The sequence below is a fragment of the Strix aluco genome, chromosome 21 (assembly GCF_031877795.1).
Source record: "Strix aluco isolate bStrAlu1 chromosome 21, bStrAlu1.hap1, whole genome shotgun sequence".
Taxonomy (NCBI): Eukaryota; Metazoa; Chordata; class Aves; order Strigiformes; family Strigidae; genus Strix; species Strix aluco.
In genome coordinates, this window is record NC_133951.1 from 6,804,167 (window position 1) to 6,818,414 (window position 14,248).

The following is a 14,248-nucleotide window of genomic DNA, read 5'->3' on the forward strand; positions in this document are numbered from 1 at the left end:
TTATATTTAATCCTCTTTGTGAAACTTTCCCCACCCTTTGAAGGTAACTAAGATTCATCTTGTTCATCTGTTCTTTGCATGTCATTGCAGAAATTGATGCTTGAGATAAGATAGCTCGATAATGATCACAAATAGCTTCCAAGAGCCTCTTCAGTGTTAAAATAACTTATTTTAAGGTACTTTCTCTTCTGCCTGCTGGGTTTAAAAACTTCCCGTGGTACACATAACACGTAGGACTGCAAATTCTTGTTTCATAGTTTCCAGAACAGCTTTTTAAAGCATCACTGCCATTACAAATCTTAATCAACTACATTAGAAATTGTTAAAATGATGCAGGAACAGGCAGCTACATCACCTACTGTAGGTATAAACATCCCCTGTACTACTAGTTAAACAGTGACTAGGGGGTAGGTTTGGCAGATACTAAGCAACTGTTACTTAATTAAAATAGTGACAAATGTTTTATGCTTCTTCAAATTGTATCTTGTAGCAACTTGCTGCTTGTTTCCTTTTGGGGTATAAAAAGTCTTTGGGAATCTGACTGCTTGAAACAATATAGAGCCACAAGCTATGAGCAGACAGTGTTTGATTGTTGTAAGAGATTTACACTAGAAGTTAATTCATCACATCTAAAAGGTTCTCTGATCCTCACAATGTAGGATGGGGATCCCAGTTCCCTCATATCCCCTGGGAAAGATCTTAATCCTTTCCTAGAGCTTTTGGATATTACAGATGAGAGACTGGAGGGAGAAAAAGATGCAGAATGGGAGGTTCACCTTAGATTTGAAGAATCAACCTGTTTATGACACAAAGACTTCTTGGCTTTTTCTTCTTGTGGTTTAATTGCCAGATGCAGCTTTGTATTTCCACAGATATTCTCCTGCTTAAGAAGCCTCAGTAGCAGGATCATTTTGTTTCTGCCTGTATGTCCCTCCTTTCCTTAGTCCTTTGTCTGTAAAACCAGAGTCTACCAAAATAATATCTAAGAAAGTGCATCTCTACTGAACAGAACACGTTCTGAGTTCAAGATCTAAATATCTGGAGTTTCCACAAAATGGTTCAGTTGCTTCCAGGAAGGGGGTAATATCAAATTTTTGGCCATACTAAAAGAAATTTAAAAACAGTAGTCTTCACGTTTGAGAAAAGGGCTTTGCAATGGTATGAGGGGTCACGCTCTTGGCAGGGATGTGCCCTTTGCTGGTTTTTTTTAAACACAAAACAAAACCCTTGTTCCTACTTGGCTGACCTAAGACTGTGAAAGTGCTTGGTTAGCACAGCTAAATCCAAAGCTGTTAGTTCGGCAAAGGCATTTTCTGAGCATGCTGGGATCAGTGGCACTTCCTCTGCAATTGCTCTTTCCAGTTCAGCCGGAAAGGACAAGGAAGCCAGTGGAAAGAAACAGCTTGAGATAAAGGAACAGGCATGAGGGATGTTGAGCCAGGCTTAGGGAAAAAGCCTGAAACACAGAGCATGGGAGGGATAATGAAGAACATTAAAGGTGTCTGGAAAACATTTTATTTTCATTTCAAGGACTTAACTGCATTTTAAGTAAAAGAGGAGGACATTTCAAAATGGGAAGGTGTAAGAAACATGGTCCAAAGTTTTTGTGCCGGAGTGAAAAAAATTTTGCAGTTGATGTGTTTTCCAATAAGATTTCATCAAAATTGATCCAGTTGTGAGACACATTGATGTCCCTGGATCCACAAAAAAAGTGCTTCAGGTAAAAGCTGGTGTCGTGCACTAACTATGCTCTCATTATTTGAGGTGCTACACATACTGCCCTAAAGGACTAGCCGTTTTCTTCTGTGGTGATTCTTCCCACTTGGCTATGGAAAGATTTCAACATCTAATATATAATGAATCTCGTGTTTCATATCAACAAGGATTCATTACGGTGAGGCTCCAGTGCTACATGCTTTATCTGAACCTACAGTAATTACTATAGCAAGTTTGCTGGTCTTCACTTATCTTGTTTGTTAACGTATCTATTGATAGTGAAACAAATAACAGTCAACCTTCCTAATGAACACAATCAATCACAGTACACACATGCCACAACCAAGGCCAAAATGTTAAGACATCCTGCAGCCCTGCAGTAAAGAAGCCTCCAACAACGGCAGAGCAGAAATATTGGAGGAAAACACTAAAGCAAAACAAATATCAAATTGAAACCAACAACTGTCGATTGTTTTGCAAAATAAAAGGGCTGCTGTGTTTGTGACAGCTTACTGAGCCATGTGCTTTAGGCAGAAAGCCAGGATGAAAGGGGGAGTAGGGAAATTGAGCTCTCTAATGCTGACTGCAGTAAGCATCCTTCTCTGAGCACAGGAAACACCTTTCATTTCTCCATGTCATTTTCATGTTCAATAGCTAAAAATATATTAGCGAAACATTCGAATTCATCTGAACAGAAGTCTGTCCCTGCTTACCCTAATCCTGTATTTCTTTCCAAAGTGACTGGTCTCTGTCAAAGGTTGAACGGCTGAGATACTGAAACCCCTGCTCTGACCCAAGTATAGCTCTTATGTTCTTACGTACCATCAATCAGATAAATAGGAATTGAAGTTAAACGCATTGGCTGAAATTTCATCCTGGTGAAAAGAACTAGCAGACAGCCTATGCCCTGCTCGATTTCTCAAAACAGGCATTAACTGGAGGTTAAGCAGGTCAGTGGCACCGCATCGGTCCTCTGCTTCAACATGCTTTTCCTTTCAAGCCGGGAAAGGGAAGAATCTCCTTCTCTCACCACTACAACCTGCAGAGTCCTCGGAGGTGTCTGAGGAGGAGAGAGAATCACTATCTTGTCAGGTCACCCTGACATCTGTAGCAATTACATAGCATGTTGCAGAGCCCAATTCATTCCCAGCCCCGTTGATCCAAATTCTCAACTTCATTCTGCAAACTACCTGGCACTTCAAAATGCAGAGTAATTCCTCCTCTCCTTAAGTGTCCTTAATTAAGGGTTGTTAATTATGTTTATAAATGCAGCCACATAGCCCAATGCATTTCACATCATGTTGATATCAATACCCAGATAAGCAACTTCTTCCCTTTCATCTTAGCAGGCATTCCACTACGCAAAGCACTGCTGGCTGTTGGCATAGACCTTCACGCCTGGCTGCAATATCTCTGCCAGAGCGCATGGACCATGTGTACCTGAGCACGCAGGTGGGTTTGTTGGTAGCCAGACATGCTTTCACCACTCCTCTGCAGAAAGTCACTCTGCGAGACAGCCAAATGTCTGGAGACAAAAAGATGTAGCCACAAGATCTAACCTGAATCATGTGCAGGCAGGAGGATTTTGAGGTTTTGGAGATGAAAAGCATGCCAAGCACTGGGCTTTATGTCACCATGATCATAATATGAAATTGTCTATTGACTCTGTGCTGTTCTGCTTCATAAAATATTAATGTATTACAGAAGGAGGGGAATGAGACTGCTGTCTTCATGGATATGGATATTCAGAGTGAAGTACTAGTAGGTAGGCTGAAGCTTAGGGCATTATTCCATCCCTGCATTTACTAAAATGAGATACCATCAATGAATTTTAAAAGCTTACCATACCCATTTAATTTAGTCAGTCCTAAAACATTAAATATAATTAAACAATGAAAAATATATTAATGACTTGAGACTTGCCAGGAAGTTCTGAGCAAAGGCTGAAATTTTCAGCTGTCGCTCTAAACTTTGTCATTCAGTGACAAAAATGAAAAATTGTGATATGCTACATTTAGGCATAAGACTCTAGTCATTTCTTTTGCGATTAAACTGCTTTTATTGGTTTTGCCTGAGGTCTTAACTTAATTTTTAAAAAGCTTTTAACATTCACATTGCTGGAATTCCAGAAGAGGAAAAAACCACAGCATGCGTATGCATGCATACGTATACATACTCATTTATTCATATATGCGTAGAATTAAAATGTAAGATACATACATATAAATGATATATGAGTTTTTATATAGAATGAACATGCACATTTGCACTTATATACATTCTGCATTTTCATTGTACAGTTTCCTTTGGAAAGGAAAAGTACGAATGATGGGTAGATATGGTTAGCTTTTACTTACTTTCACAGCACTTATTTCTAAAGATTGTAGCCAGTTTTAATAACATCAGTATTACAGTAAGACCTAGAAATCCCAGCTAAGGTCAGTGGCAATGGTCAAATATAACTACACGGAAGGGATTTTATCTCTCAGAAAAGGTGTTTATTGCACCTAGGTCTGTACTGGTGTGACCTGAGTTTGATTCTTCCATCCCCAATCCAGCACTATCATCCTTGTCTATGCAGGTCTCTGGAGGACAATAACAGCCCAGTGCACTTTCTGGATAACCTAATGGTCTCCTCTGCCTTAAAAATTTTCTATGCCAGTAAAATAGAAGACATTATTGTTGCTTGCGGTGGTGCCTAGAAGCTTGAGTCAGAGATAAGAATCCCACTGTGTTAGGATCAACCTGCGTAAAAGACATCACATCCAAACGCTTATGAGTTTATAACCCATGTACACATTTTCAATGTCAACTGTCCTATCAGGTCAAAGCAGTTTGATGGAAACTCAGCCCATTCAATGCAATTTCCTCATGCCAGAGGAAATGCATATGGAGCAGCAGGGAAGCAGAAGCCAATTTTGCAAGGGGGAACAAGTTGTGCTCTACATCCCAAATTAGCACTAGTTGCAAACACTTTTGACTATGCATTTTTTTCACAAGATGGCTTTTAAAATCCATCTCTGTTTAATTTGTCCTACATCAGGAACAATCAATGAAGTCACTACACAGATCTCACTGTTATCAAACACCTCAGCTTCACTTTGGTCCCCATCTACAAAACCCCCACTTATTCCCTAGCACATTGCTCCATAATAAATATTACTCAGTAATTACTAAGGGAGTCATAAAAGGGAATTGGCATCCTAGTGACAGAATATTTGCACTCCTTACAGATTTGCAACTTTAATATTGAAGAGATACATCTCACCTTATAAAATACTCCCCAGGCTGCTTGTTTCCTTCAGCTGAAGACTGAGCAAACGCATCATGGTTTGGAGAGCAATCACAAGACAGCACAAAGTAGCATCCCATTTACAAACGGCATCACTGGCCAAACAAACAACAGAGGAGGATTTACAGGGACACACTCCTGAGAGCCTGCTGTTGAAACGCGTCAGCAAATCATCCACAAGCTTAACTAGATTTGGCAGGAACATTGAGATTCAAACTATATTTTATTATACAGGTTCAAAACTTAAACGTACAGGCATGGCAATAAACTGGAAATGATCATGACGACGAATTGCTAGGAAATCAACCTACATTTATCAAAGGACTCATTGCAAGACCTTTATACCTTGATCAAGAAGGGAAATCTATGATTCTTTCGGTGAGAAACCGTTAGAAGAAAATCCCTGCCTGCCTATACACACGCACCAGAGAGCTACTTTTTATTAAGAAGTGTCTTATACGTGCATGTCCACTTAAGCACAGGATGAGTCAAAACATTACACCAGTATTAAGACCAGTTCAGCACGTTCTGGATTCAAACATAATAAACTGGAAATACACTCTGAATCAGCTAAGCTCCCTGCCACTCTATAATAAACACTTTTCAGGCATCATCCTTTCTAAAACCCTGATTAAGTATAAATTCCCCTTGCACTGTCTGACACATCCAAAAAGATCAGGCTGTTTTGGCCCAGCTGGAGTCCTAACATTTGGACTCACTATAGGGAGTTTCAATTGAGTATCTCGCCCGGAAAATGCCACTCATTCTCACGCCTCATCACTGATCAGCAGTCCAGCAGATTCACTGAGAGGGAGGCTCAGACAGCTCCCAAGCCTTTAAGAGCTTTATAGACCAATAACCAACAACTTAAACTCTCTAAAAATTAATAGGCAGCCTGAGGACAAACAGTGCAATAGGGTAATGTGTTCAGGGTATGAAGCACCTCTCAACAAGCATCTAAATTACCCATGAGAGGCTTACTCCAAAGCCTACTAGCTAGGAAAAAAACCTCTTTCTGCCTTTGCAGGGCTTTGGATCATGTCCCTAACTTACTTTGGATTCACAGGAAAGCATCTGGAGGACATGTGCGGGTTCAGCAATAAAGGCTAGGTACAAATGGAAAGATGGCAATATTATTGCCGAAGAGAGATTAAAAAGAAAACCAAGTCTCTACAATTCTCACACTAAAAAGTAACGAAGCTTTTCCAAAAAGAGATTGCCAAACCTTATCAAATCTACTGATCAATTATATTGAACAGAGCTTCTATTAATATACAAATGAAAGCCTCCACATCATATGTTATATCTAATTATATTACCTATTACCTTACAAGGAAATGCATATATCCATACTCCTTTGAGTAAAGGACATTCAGTACCTCTTTCTTCATATCCAGTTAGTGATACCACCTTAAATCAGGAACATCTCCTGACTTACTGTTCTTCTGTAATTAGCTAAACAAGAGCCTTTTCTGTTTGAAATAAGTAGGGAGAAAAATGAACTCTATACTAAAGGCTGCTTAAGCTACTATGAATTTGACAAGAAGATCTGTCCTTCTGTGGTCCATCAGGAAGGCACTGGCCATCCCCAGCAGCACCCTCTGGCACTGTGCACCCCTTGCCCAGGACACCAGGCAGCCTGCTCCCAGCAAACCTGTGTAAGATGCACTGCTGCAGTGGTCCGACAAGTTTGGGAGCAGCCTCACTGACTCACTCCACAGTGGGAAAGCTTATTTTGCTTCTTCCCCACAGCGGAGCTACACAGGGACCTGTAATCCACGCCACTTCTGATCATTTCTTGAATGGTACTCAAGGATGTCTAGACACATCATTTTCTGAGAAGCAGATGGTGCTGCTCACTGTGCCAACAAGCACAGTACAGAAGAGCAGGTGATAATGGTAAAAGTAAAGCCCTGTGCTGTGGATTGAGACCGTGCAGATGCAGTCTTCATACAGTAGTCCTTAATGCATCCAGTCTTGGGTGATTTAGTGAATTTTTGGTCTTTTCCTTTTAGGAGTCTCCTGAAGAAATTCGGCACCTCACAAAATAAGTACACAGATTGTGCTAGTACTGACAGACTGCTTTCATCTATTGCCAGTTACAATAAAAATTTAAAATTGTGCTAAACTGACTTAAGTACCACATACGTGCCATAGAAAAAAGTATTATAAATTGAAAAGAAGAATAAGGTCTTCATTTTCTCCTAACCTACCTGTAGCAACCTGCTGATAGCTAATGAAAAGGACAAGGAGGCAATCATGTTGGACTTTGTAAGATGTTTGGAGCCTGCTTGAGACTGTGCATTGAATTGCAGACTTAATTTGTGTAAATGGGCATAAAACCTGCACATCTGACTATTTTGAATTATTATGCAAAGTTATTTGGAGATCATCAGGCTTCTTCAAAGCTGATATTCACTTCATCTTCTTATTTTAGAAGCTCTGATCATACTTTATGATAAAGCAAATACCATTAGAGAAAAAAATATTTAAAAATCAAAGTGAATTCGAAGGAATTATCCACAATTATTTTCTTTCATTTAAAATGTAAATTCTGATGCCAGCTATCCAGAACCAGACTAAAAGACAGACTCCTCTTTGCTGATTCATATTGACTTGTAGGATGCATTTAATAAGAAATGACAAGAACTCCGATTCTACACAGCTAGATAGGCTCCTCTCATGCTGTGCTACCACACTTCCAACCCAAACTTTCCACTTCCCAAGTTAGCAGACCTCCTGGGTCATGCTGGATGAAGCATCTTTAATACTAAGTGCATCAGTGTATCTCCTATGTGGTGTTACTACATACTCTTTAGTCACTCGTATGTGGGCAGGGGAATGGGCAGAAAAAGTGTGGCTTCCACACAAGCGTGCATTATCCACCACAGCTTATTATTAATTCAATTGGGTTATATTGCTGCAAATAAAGCTTCAGAGTAGAATCATTGCTGTAACATCCATCAAAGCTACTTGCACCTGCATAGCTGTGAGGCTGAAGCTTGTCCATTATTTTGGAAGCAAATGCATTTTGGTTGAACTTTTCACTGTTACCAGTGCCCTGCTTTCCCATCTCCCACATCAAACTGAATTAATATTCAATCAACATCTCTCAAAGAACATGACAAAAACTCATGAATGATCTTGATTAAAATTCAGAGAGTCTGAACTATGATACCGACATCATAGATCAATAAGATGCAGACAGAAATGGATTACAGACAAATAAATATATATATATTATTCCCTCTTTTCCTTCATTTTCTATTGTATCTTTTTGTATCTTCCTTCTAGCTTTTTTTCTGGCTGTACCTGTCTCTTTAGAATGACATCTAAAAAGATCCACACTCCCATGAAAAACTCTATTTGCCATATATAGATAGTACTATTATTTGTATTAAAGTGCAAAGCAAAATGCGGGACTAATGATGGAAAAAAAGCGTACGTCCTGTCTCAAAGGTCCTTTAGTCCAACAGAGAAGAGCAATCAGTGGAAGAAAAGCTGCCCTCTTACGCTCCTTTATGTGTGGGAAATGGATGGAAGAGCAGTAAGAGCCAAAACAAAGGAAAAAGCAGTCTTGAAACAAGTAAATCAACTAAAAAGTAAATTATGAACTCAAGTAGAGCTTCTGCTTGGTAAGTCACTGAATAAAAAACAAAAGCCATCCTCAGAACAGGGCTATTCCACTAAGCAATATTTCATTCTTTCCCTAGATAACTTGGGCAAAGTCATGCAAGAAGACATTAGCAGAGTCACGACTTAAGTTTTGCCCTACAGGGTATCAGTTCATGATGGATGTAACCTCCTGGGGTAGGTATGAGCTTATGCAGAATTTACCAGCTGAAAGCAGCAGGAAAAACATAGCAAAGACACAACATTAGGGCAATCACTAATTATGGCCAGTTTCACTGGGTGGAGGAGTAACAATGTGTTGGCAGTGAAGTTTTCTTTCTCATTCTCACAAAGCTCAGACCTGTCTGGGTTTTTTATGAGCTCAGTATAACATCATCCAACACCACACAGTAGTGACTGTGGAGTACAACCTGCCTTTGCCTTTCTTATTTCATACATCACTTCAAACTCACTGCAATAAGCCCACAAAGCCAGCAGAGGCTTTAAAAAGTTAATGAGAAAGATGTAAGAAAAATGTATTACTGTTTGTTTCAGAGAGTCCTGCAATGTTGGTGGTTATATACTCTGAGACACTATGTCAGCTCCACACCATGGGGTTTTATTGCATTAGTCTGGCAAGCAAACCAATGTACCATTAATGACCAGACTTTTGTGTCCTTACTTAGTGCTGCTTTTGATAATAATGATGCCTGAATAAGGGGTTCAGGCTTGGCTCTACTTTCAGTTTTCCAGTGTAAACTAGGATGAATCCAAACCAAAAAATATTAATACAGTTTGAGTTTCCAATAAAGCTTTACATATTGTGTAAGTCCTGGTCTCATGGCTTTTCTATGATTCTGGCTTCATCAAATCTAGGACAGAGCCACAGAAACATTAAGAATGACACAGAATTGATAACCAAAGATGTTAGTAACCTTCCTAAAGAAATTATCCCTACAGAGCTGGGTGAAGGTGCAAAACTGGGAAACAATTTTGTCTAAATCAATGTGTCTGTACTCAGAAACTACCTTTACTGCTGACACAAACCAGTCCTAATGAAAAAAAGTCTTTATTTTCTATAGATTCAGTCAACCCAAAATAAAAACTATTATTGAAATGGACATTGGTAATAATGAGTTTTGGTCACCACAGATAAGCATTTCTCTACCACGTTTATACTACACTTTCAGTTCCTTTACTAGTCAAAGCCCTCTGCTCCATTAGTCTGAAATCAAGAGGATTCAATTTTAATATAATCAGTGATTTTCCTTAAATATTTAAGTAACATTTATACCGTACCTTATCCACAAATTATTTATTTTTCTTAGAGAAATATATGACATTCATGATATCTTTCAATATAGAAGTGTTAGGATTTTTTCAATTAACATATGGAAAGCTTGGTTAAGGTAAGAACACAGTAACCAGGACAGCATACATCATACTTGCCAGAAGATTTATGTGCTTTATTTCAAAATATTAAAACACGCTTAGTTTCTTGTCTTTCAGACAGTGAACAGACTTGAAGGTAAAAATGAATCAGTGCAGAATAAATAAATTCACGTCTTGTAAATACAGTATGATTACTCTGCAATCTATTTCATGACAGTATGTAACTAAAGATGCAAAACCTATTAAATTGATATAAATAACATACTGCACCTAAAATAGCTAAATCTGAAGTGAAGTCTATCACTTAACCAAAAATAGAACTTCTAGCACCACCAAATACTACCATCTTCCGTCACCAGAAAAAAAAATAAGATCCATGAATACCACAAGAAAAGTCTGCTTTCGGATGCTTCCAAGTATGCAACTTGTTGTTTGGGGTGCAGGTTATTAATTGCTACTGCTTTATTTTTTATTGTGGAGTGTTTATTCCTCTTCCCTTTCCATCAAAAATAAATAATGCGTTGTTCCTGCTCCTACTGATTTGAATGAAAGAAGTCTTTGTGCTTTGTGTCACACCTCACTGATGCAGGTTTGATTCATACAGGTAACAGACATTTTATAGCAGTTTTCCAAATGCTGCAAAAAATGATTTCTCATTTGTGGAAGAATATATTTAAACGTGAACTTTGTAATAATGGTCAAAAAGAATTACAAGATAAAGAGGAACAGCTATTTAGTTTGCTGTAAAGTCCAGTGAAATTAATTCACAGATTCCTGCTGGTTTAAAGAGGCTTTGGATCTGGACCTGGCTGAGATGAAGATTGCGATTTTATTGCCCCATGGTAAACAGTGACTTTGAATCCCCCTATTGCTGACATTGAACAGATAACTGATACTGCTCACTTTTGTTTAAAAAAAACATAGCATCTAGTTCAAACTGATCCTACAGAAAGAGAGGCACAAACACCAAAAAAATTAGAAACAATATGAATAAAGGAATGCATATATATACATACACACACACACACACACACTGTGGTTTTTGTTTGGGTTGGGGTTTTTTAAATACTAATTTGAAAGGGCTCAGTTCATAGCTACTAGTATCTAGGGCCCAAATTTTATACATAGATCACAAATATATAGTGAAGATGAATGGGCATGATTCACAGTACATATAGTGCCTGAACAGAGACTCCCCATAAAGCTTACTGGCTCTCTACGCCAGCAAGATTGTCACCCCAGATAATGACAACTGTAGGCATGGAAGATTTTCAATCAGACTTCATGTGCTCTATATCACGATCTGATGACACTTTTACTTGTAGGGCATGACCATACTAAATCATACACTATCTCTGCACATATATCTCATTGGATGAAGTCTAACACAAAGCAGTACTTTTTTCAGGTGACAGACATTTGATGAATAGACACATGAATGCCAAAGACCACTTCCAAATGGTACAGTGCTACTATTGTGAAAGAACCTGTGCTTAAGATCATTGCACACGCACAGGAAATCTCACGGAAAGCTCTTGCTTGAATAAAGTTTTGTGCAGGGGCTCAGCGAGAGGTGGGGGGCTCTACTGAAAAGGCTGCGATGGCTAAACCAAAATGAAGAAGAGAAATGCAGAAGCGCACCTGGCGTTGGAAGGGTCCAGGAGGGAGCTCTGACTCAGAGTTAGTTTCAGGGCCTCCTTCTTTCTCACAGCTCTTTAGCTGGGCCAGACTAACTGATTGTCCAACGACAGCTACACTAAAGATTTCATGGAAGCAGAAGATACTTCTTTTGGAGTCATAGTCTTGTTTGCTCCAGATGCGAGAAGATAACCCTTCCCTGCCTGCCAGCTTATCCCTACTCTCCCCCAGCTATATTCCTCCAGGAGACATGAATACAGGCACCACCAGCCTCCCTCTTTGTCAAAGAGGGACAAATACCTGTGGCCAGGACTCCTCTCTGCACAAGGATTCAGATGACACAACCTGGGCCAGGACTTGTCATGCACAGAATGATTTTTTTGTGTGCTGATTAACAAGCTGGTGCTGAGTTTCTTTAGGAGATGTGTTATATCTCCATCATCTCTAGCTACCACAAGGTATGATGGTTGTTATGACAAGCTCTTTTCACTAAATGGCAAAGTATTGAATGCACATAATGCCTTGGACAGACTCACCAGCATCTTGCTGTTTCTTTACTGCAACCAGTTTTCTTTCTTTCTTTTCTAATTTATGCTTATCCAAGCAAGGTATAATACATGAGATTTGTCTTTTAAATCCAACATTGTTTCCCTTCAACCTTCCTCTCACCTTCAGTGCGAGTTATCTTATAAACCTACCTCAGAACCAATGGGAGATGCAGGATAAGGTGATTTTTCATATGTATAAAGAATTTATGATTTTTATAACACATCCACAAATTCACTGAAAAAAAAAATCCCTCTCTTTGATTTCACCAACCAAAATGCACTAAAATCTGAATATATTTAACTTTTTTCTATGCTCTTTCTACTGCTATGAAATTGCTCATATTCATGGAACTAAGGCTGCATTTGCATATGACTGTTTTGCAGGACTATAGTCTACTTTATAACATGTATTCTTCCTTTTTTATGCTGTATCTTCTGTTTTCATTATGCCTCAATTAATACACTGAAATATGCCGAGTGGTTTCACATGAAATATGTTTCTCATTTTAATCAGTTTAGCATCAAAGGCTTTAGGCTGGTATTTTCTAGGTTAGTGCATAGGGTGTTTATTAATTTGTCTGTGATGCCTTCTCTCATTAGTGTTTAATAGAATTTCAAGCAATCCCAGCAGCTAGTAGATAATTTATTTTTTAAACACATTCTTATCAGCGTATTAAACAATCACAGTCTCTCTTGTTTCTGAATAATCTGGAGTGCTTGTTTCATCTCCAGATTAGAAAGCTGGTACACTCTTGAGTCCTGACTGCACAGGGCTGAAAAAAACATTTTTTATTTGAATTTAGCATGATTGAAATGTGGCAGCCTAACAACCCCTGAGAATTGGATCCTCCAATACTCCCTCTGCAAAGAACCTGACCAAAACAATTGCCACAGAGTCCTGATCCAGCTAATCCATTTCCTGGCAAAAAAGGCCCCTGTCACAGCCTTAGTCAACACATGGGACCTCTGTGTGTTGGAAATCTGCTCCAGCAAGGCAGGTTCAAACCAACACCAGCGCTCACTTCCTCCACTGCCTATGGCTCCTGCCTTTCTCCTGACACCAAGGAGGCCTATTTAACAATACCTGTGTTAAACAAATATTCAGCAACTGGGAATGTAGCGATGTCTACTAAGTATTGACCTTTCCTGCATTTTAACCTAATATCGTGAGTTTAGATGGTCAAGAGTTTCAGCGCCCCTAAAATAATGTCAATAATTTAAAAAGAAAGAGTATTCCCATCGCTAAAGCAGTATTTTAAAAATCAGCTTGTGTTCCAAAGAAGATTTTGAAAGGATCCCATAACAGTGTTTAAATTATACATTTGAAAAAACAGACATATTTAGTACTAGAACCAACTGTGAGGGCATAATTTTTTCTCATAAAGTTTTTAAATCTAATAGTATCTATAGGAAAAACAAAAATAAAGGTTTCCTATTTTTAGAAGAGTGGCTAAAACCCAAGAACACAGAAGGGGTTTTCCACAGACACAGCCTGTTTGAAGTAATCAAGAGGCATGGTTTGGCATATGAAACAGTAATTCCAATGTTAGATGGAGGTGAAACATGACTATGGAAACAAATCTGAGGTTATTTTTGTTTTCATTCTTCTGACATTGTCTTCTCTCAAGCCTGTATGAATAAAGAACTGTATCTTCTTGATCACAGTGCCATGAAATCACATTTACATTCTCATTCCCACCTCATGTCCTTGTTTCACTTGGTTTAGCATGCCAGACAAGAGTCAGAAACTGACTGCAGCTGTATGAAAATGGCTTAGCCACACATGTATGAAAGACAGACTCAACAACCATTAAACTAGGTCTCATGATTTTGTCAATGATCTATGTATTGTTATAGTTTTGCTAAAGAAGAGAGCTCAGCATTTTACATGGAAGCTTGATTCATCCCTCCTTGTCCAGAAAGGGCACACTGCAAAACAGTAAGGCAACTGTTTCCTAAACCTAATATTTAACATGTCACTGATATTTACAGTGCTCTTTAGCCTCTGTTTTCCTCTTTGTCCCCTCTGCCCTTCTCTGCTGTGAAGGGA

General features: G+C 38.8%; 1 protein-coding gene across 11 annotated transcripts in view; it reads right to left on the reverse strand.

The window, feature by feature from the left end:
• Positions 1-14,248, reverse strand: part of TOM1L1 (target of myb1 like 1 membrane trafficking protein) — a 158,880-nt gene that overhangs the window by 130,515 nt on the left and 14,117 nt on the right. For 10 of the 11 annotated variants that reach the window (XM_074847055.1, XM_074847046.1, XM_074847051.1 and 7 more), the window contains exon 1: positions 4,985-5,088. The exons of the other annotated variant lie outside the window; for it this stretch is intronic. The gene's annotated coding sequence lies outside the window, so the exon portion shown is untranslated. Of the gene's footprint in view, positions 1-4,984; positions 5,089-14,248 lie in introns of those variants that run through there. 11 annotated transcript variants of the gene reach the window in all.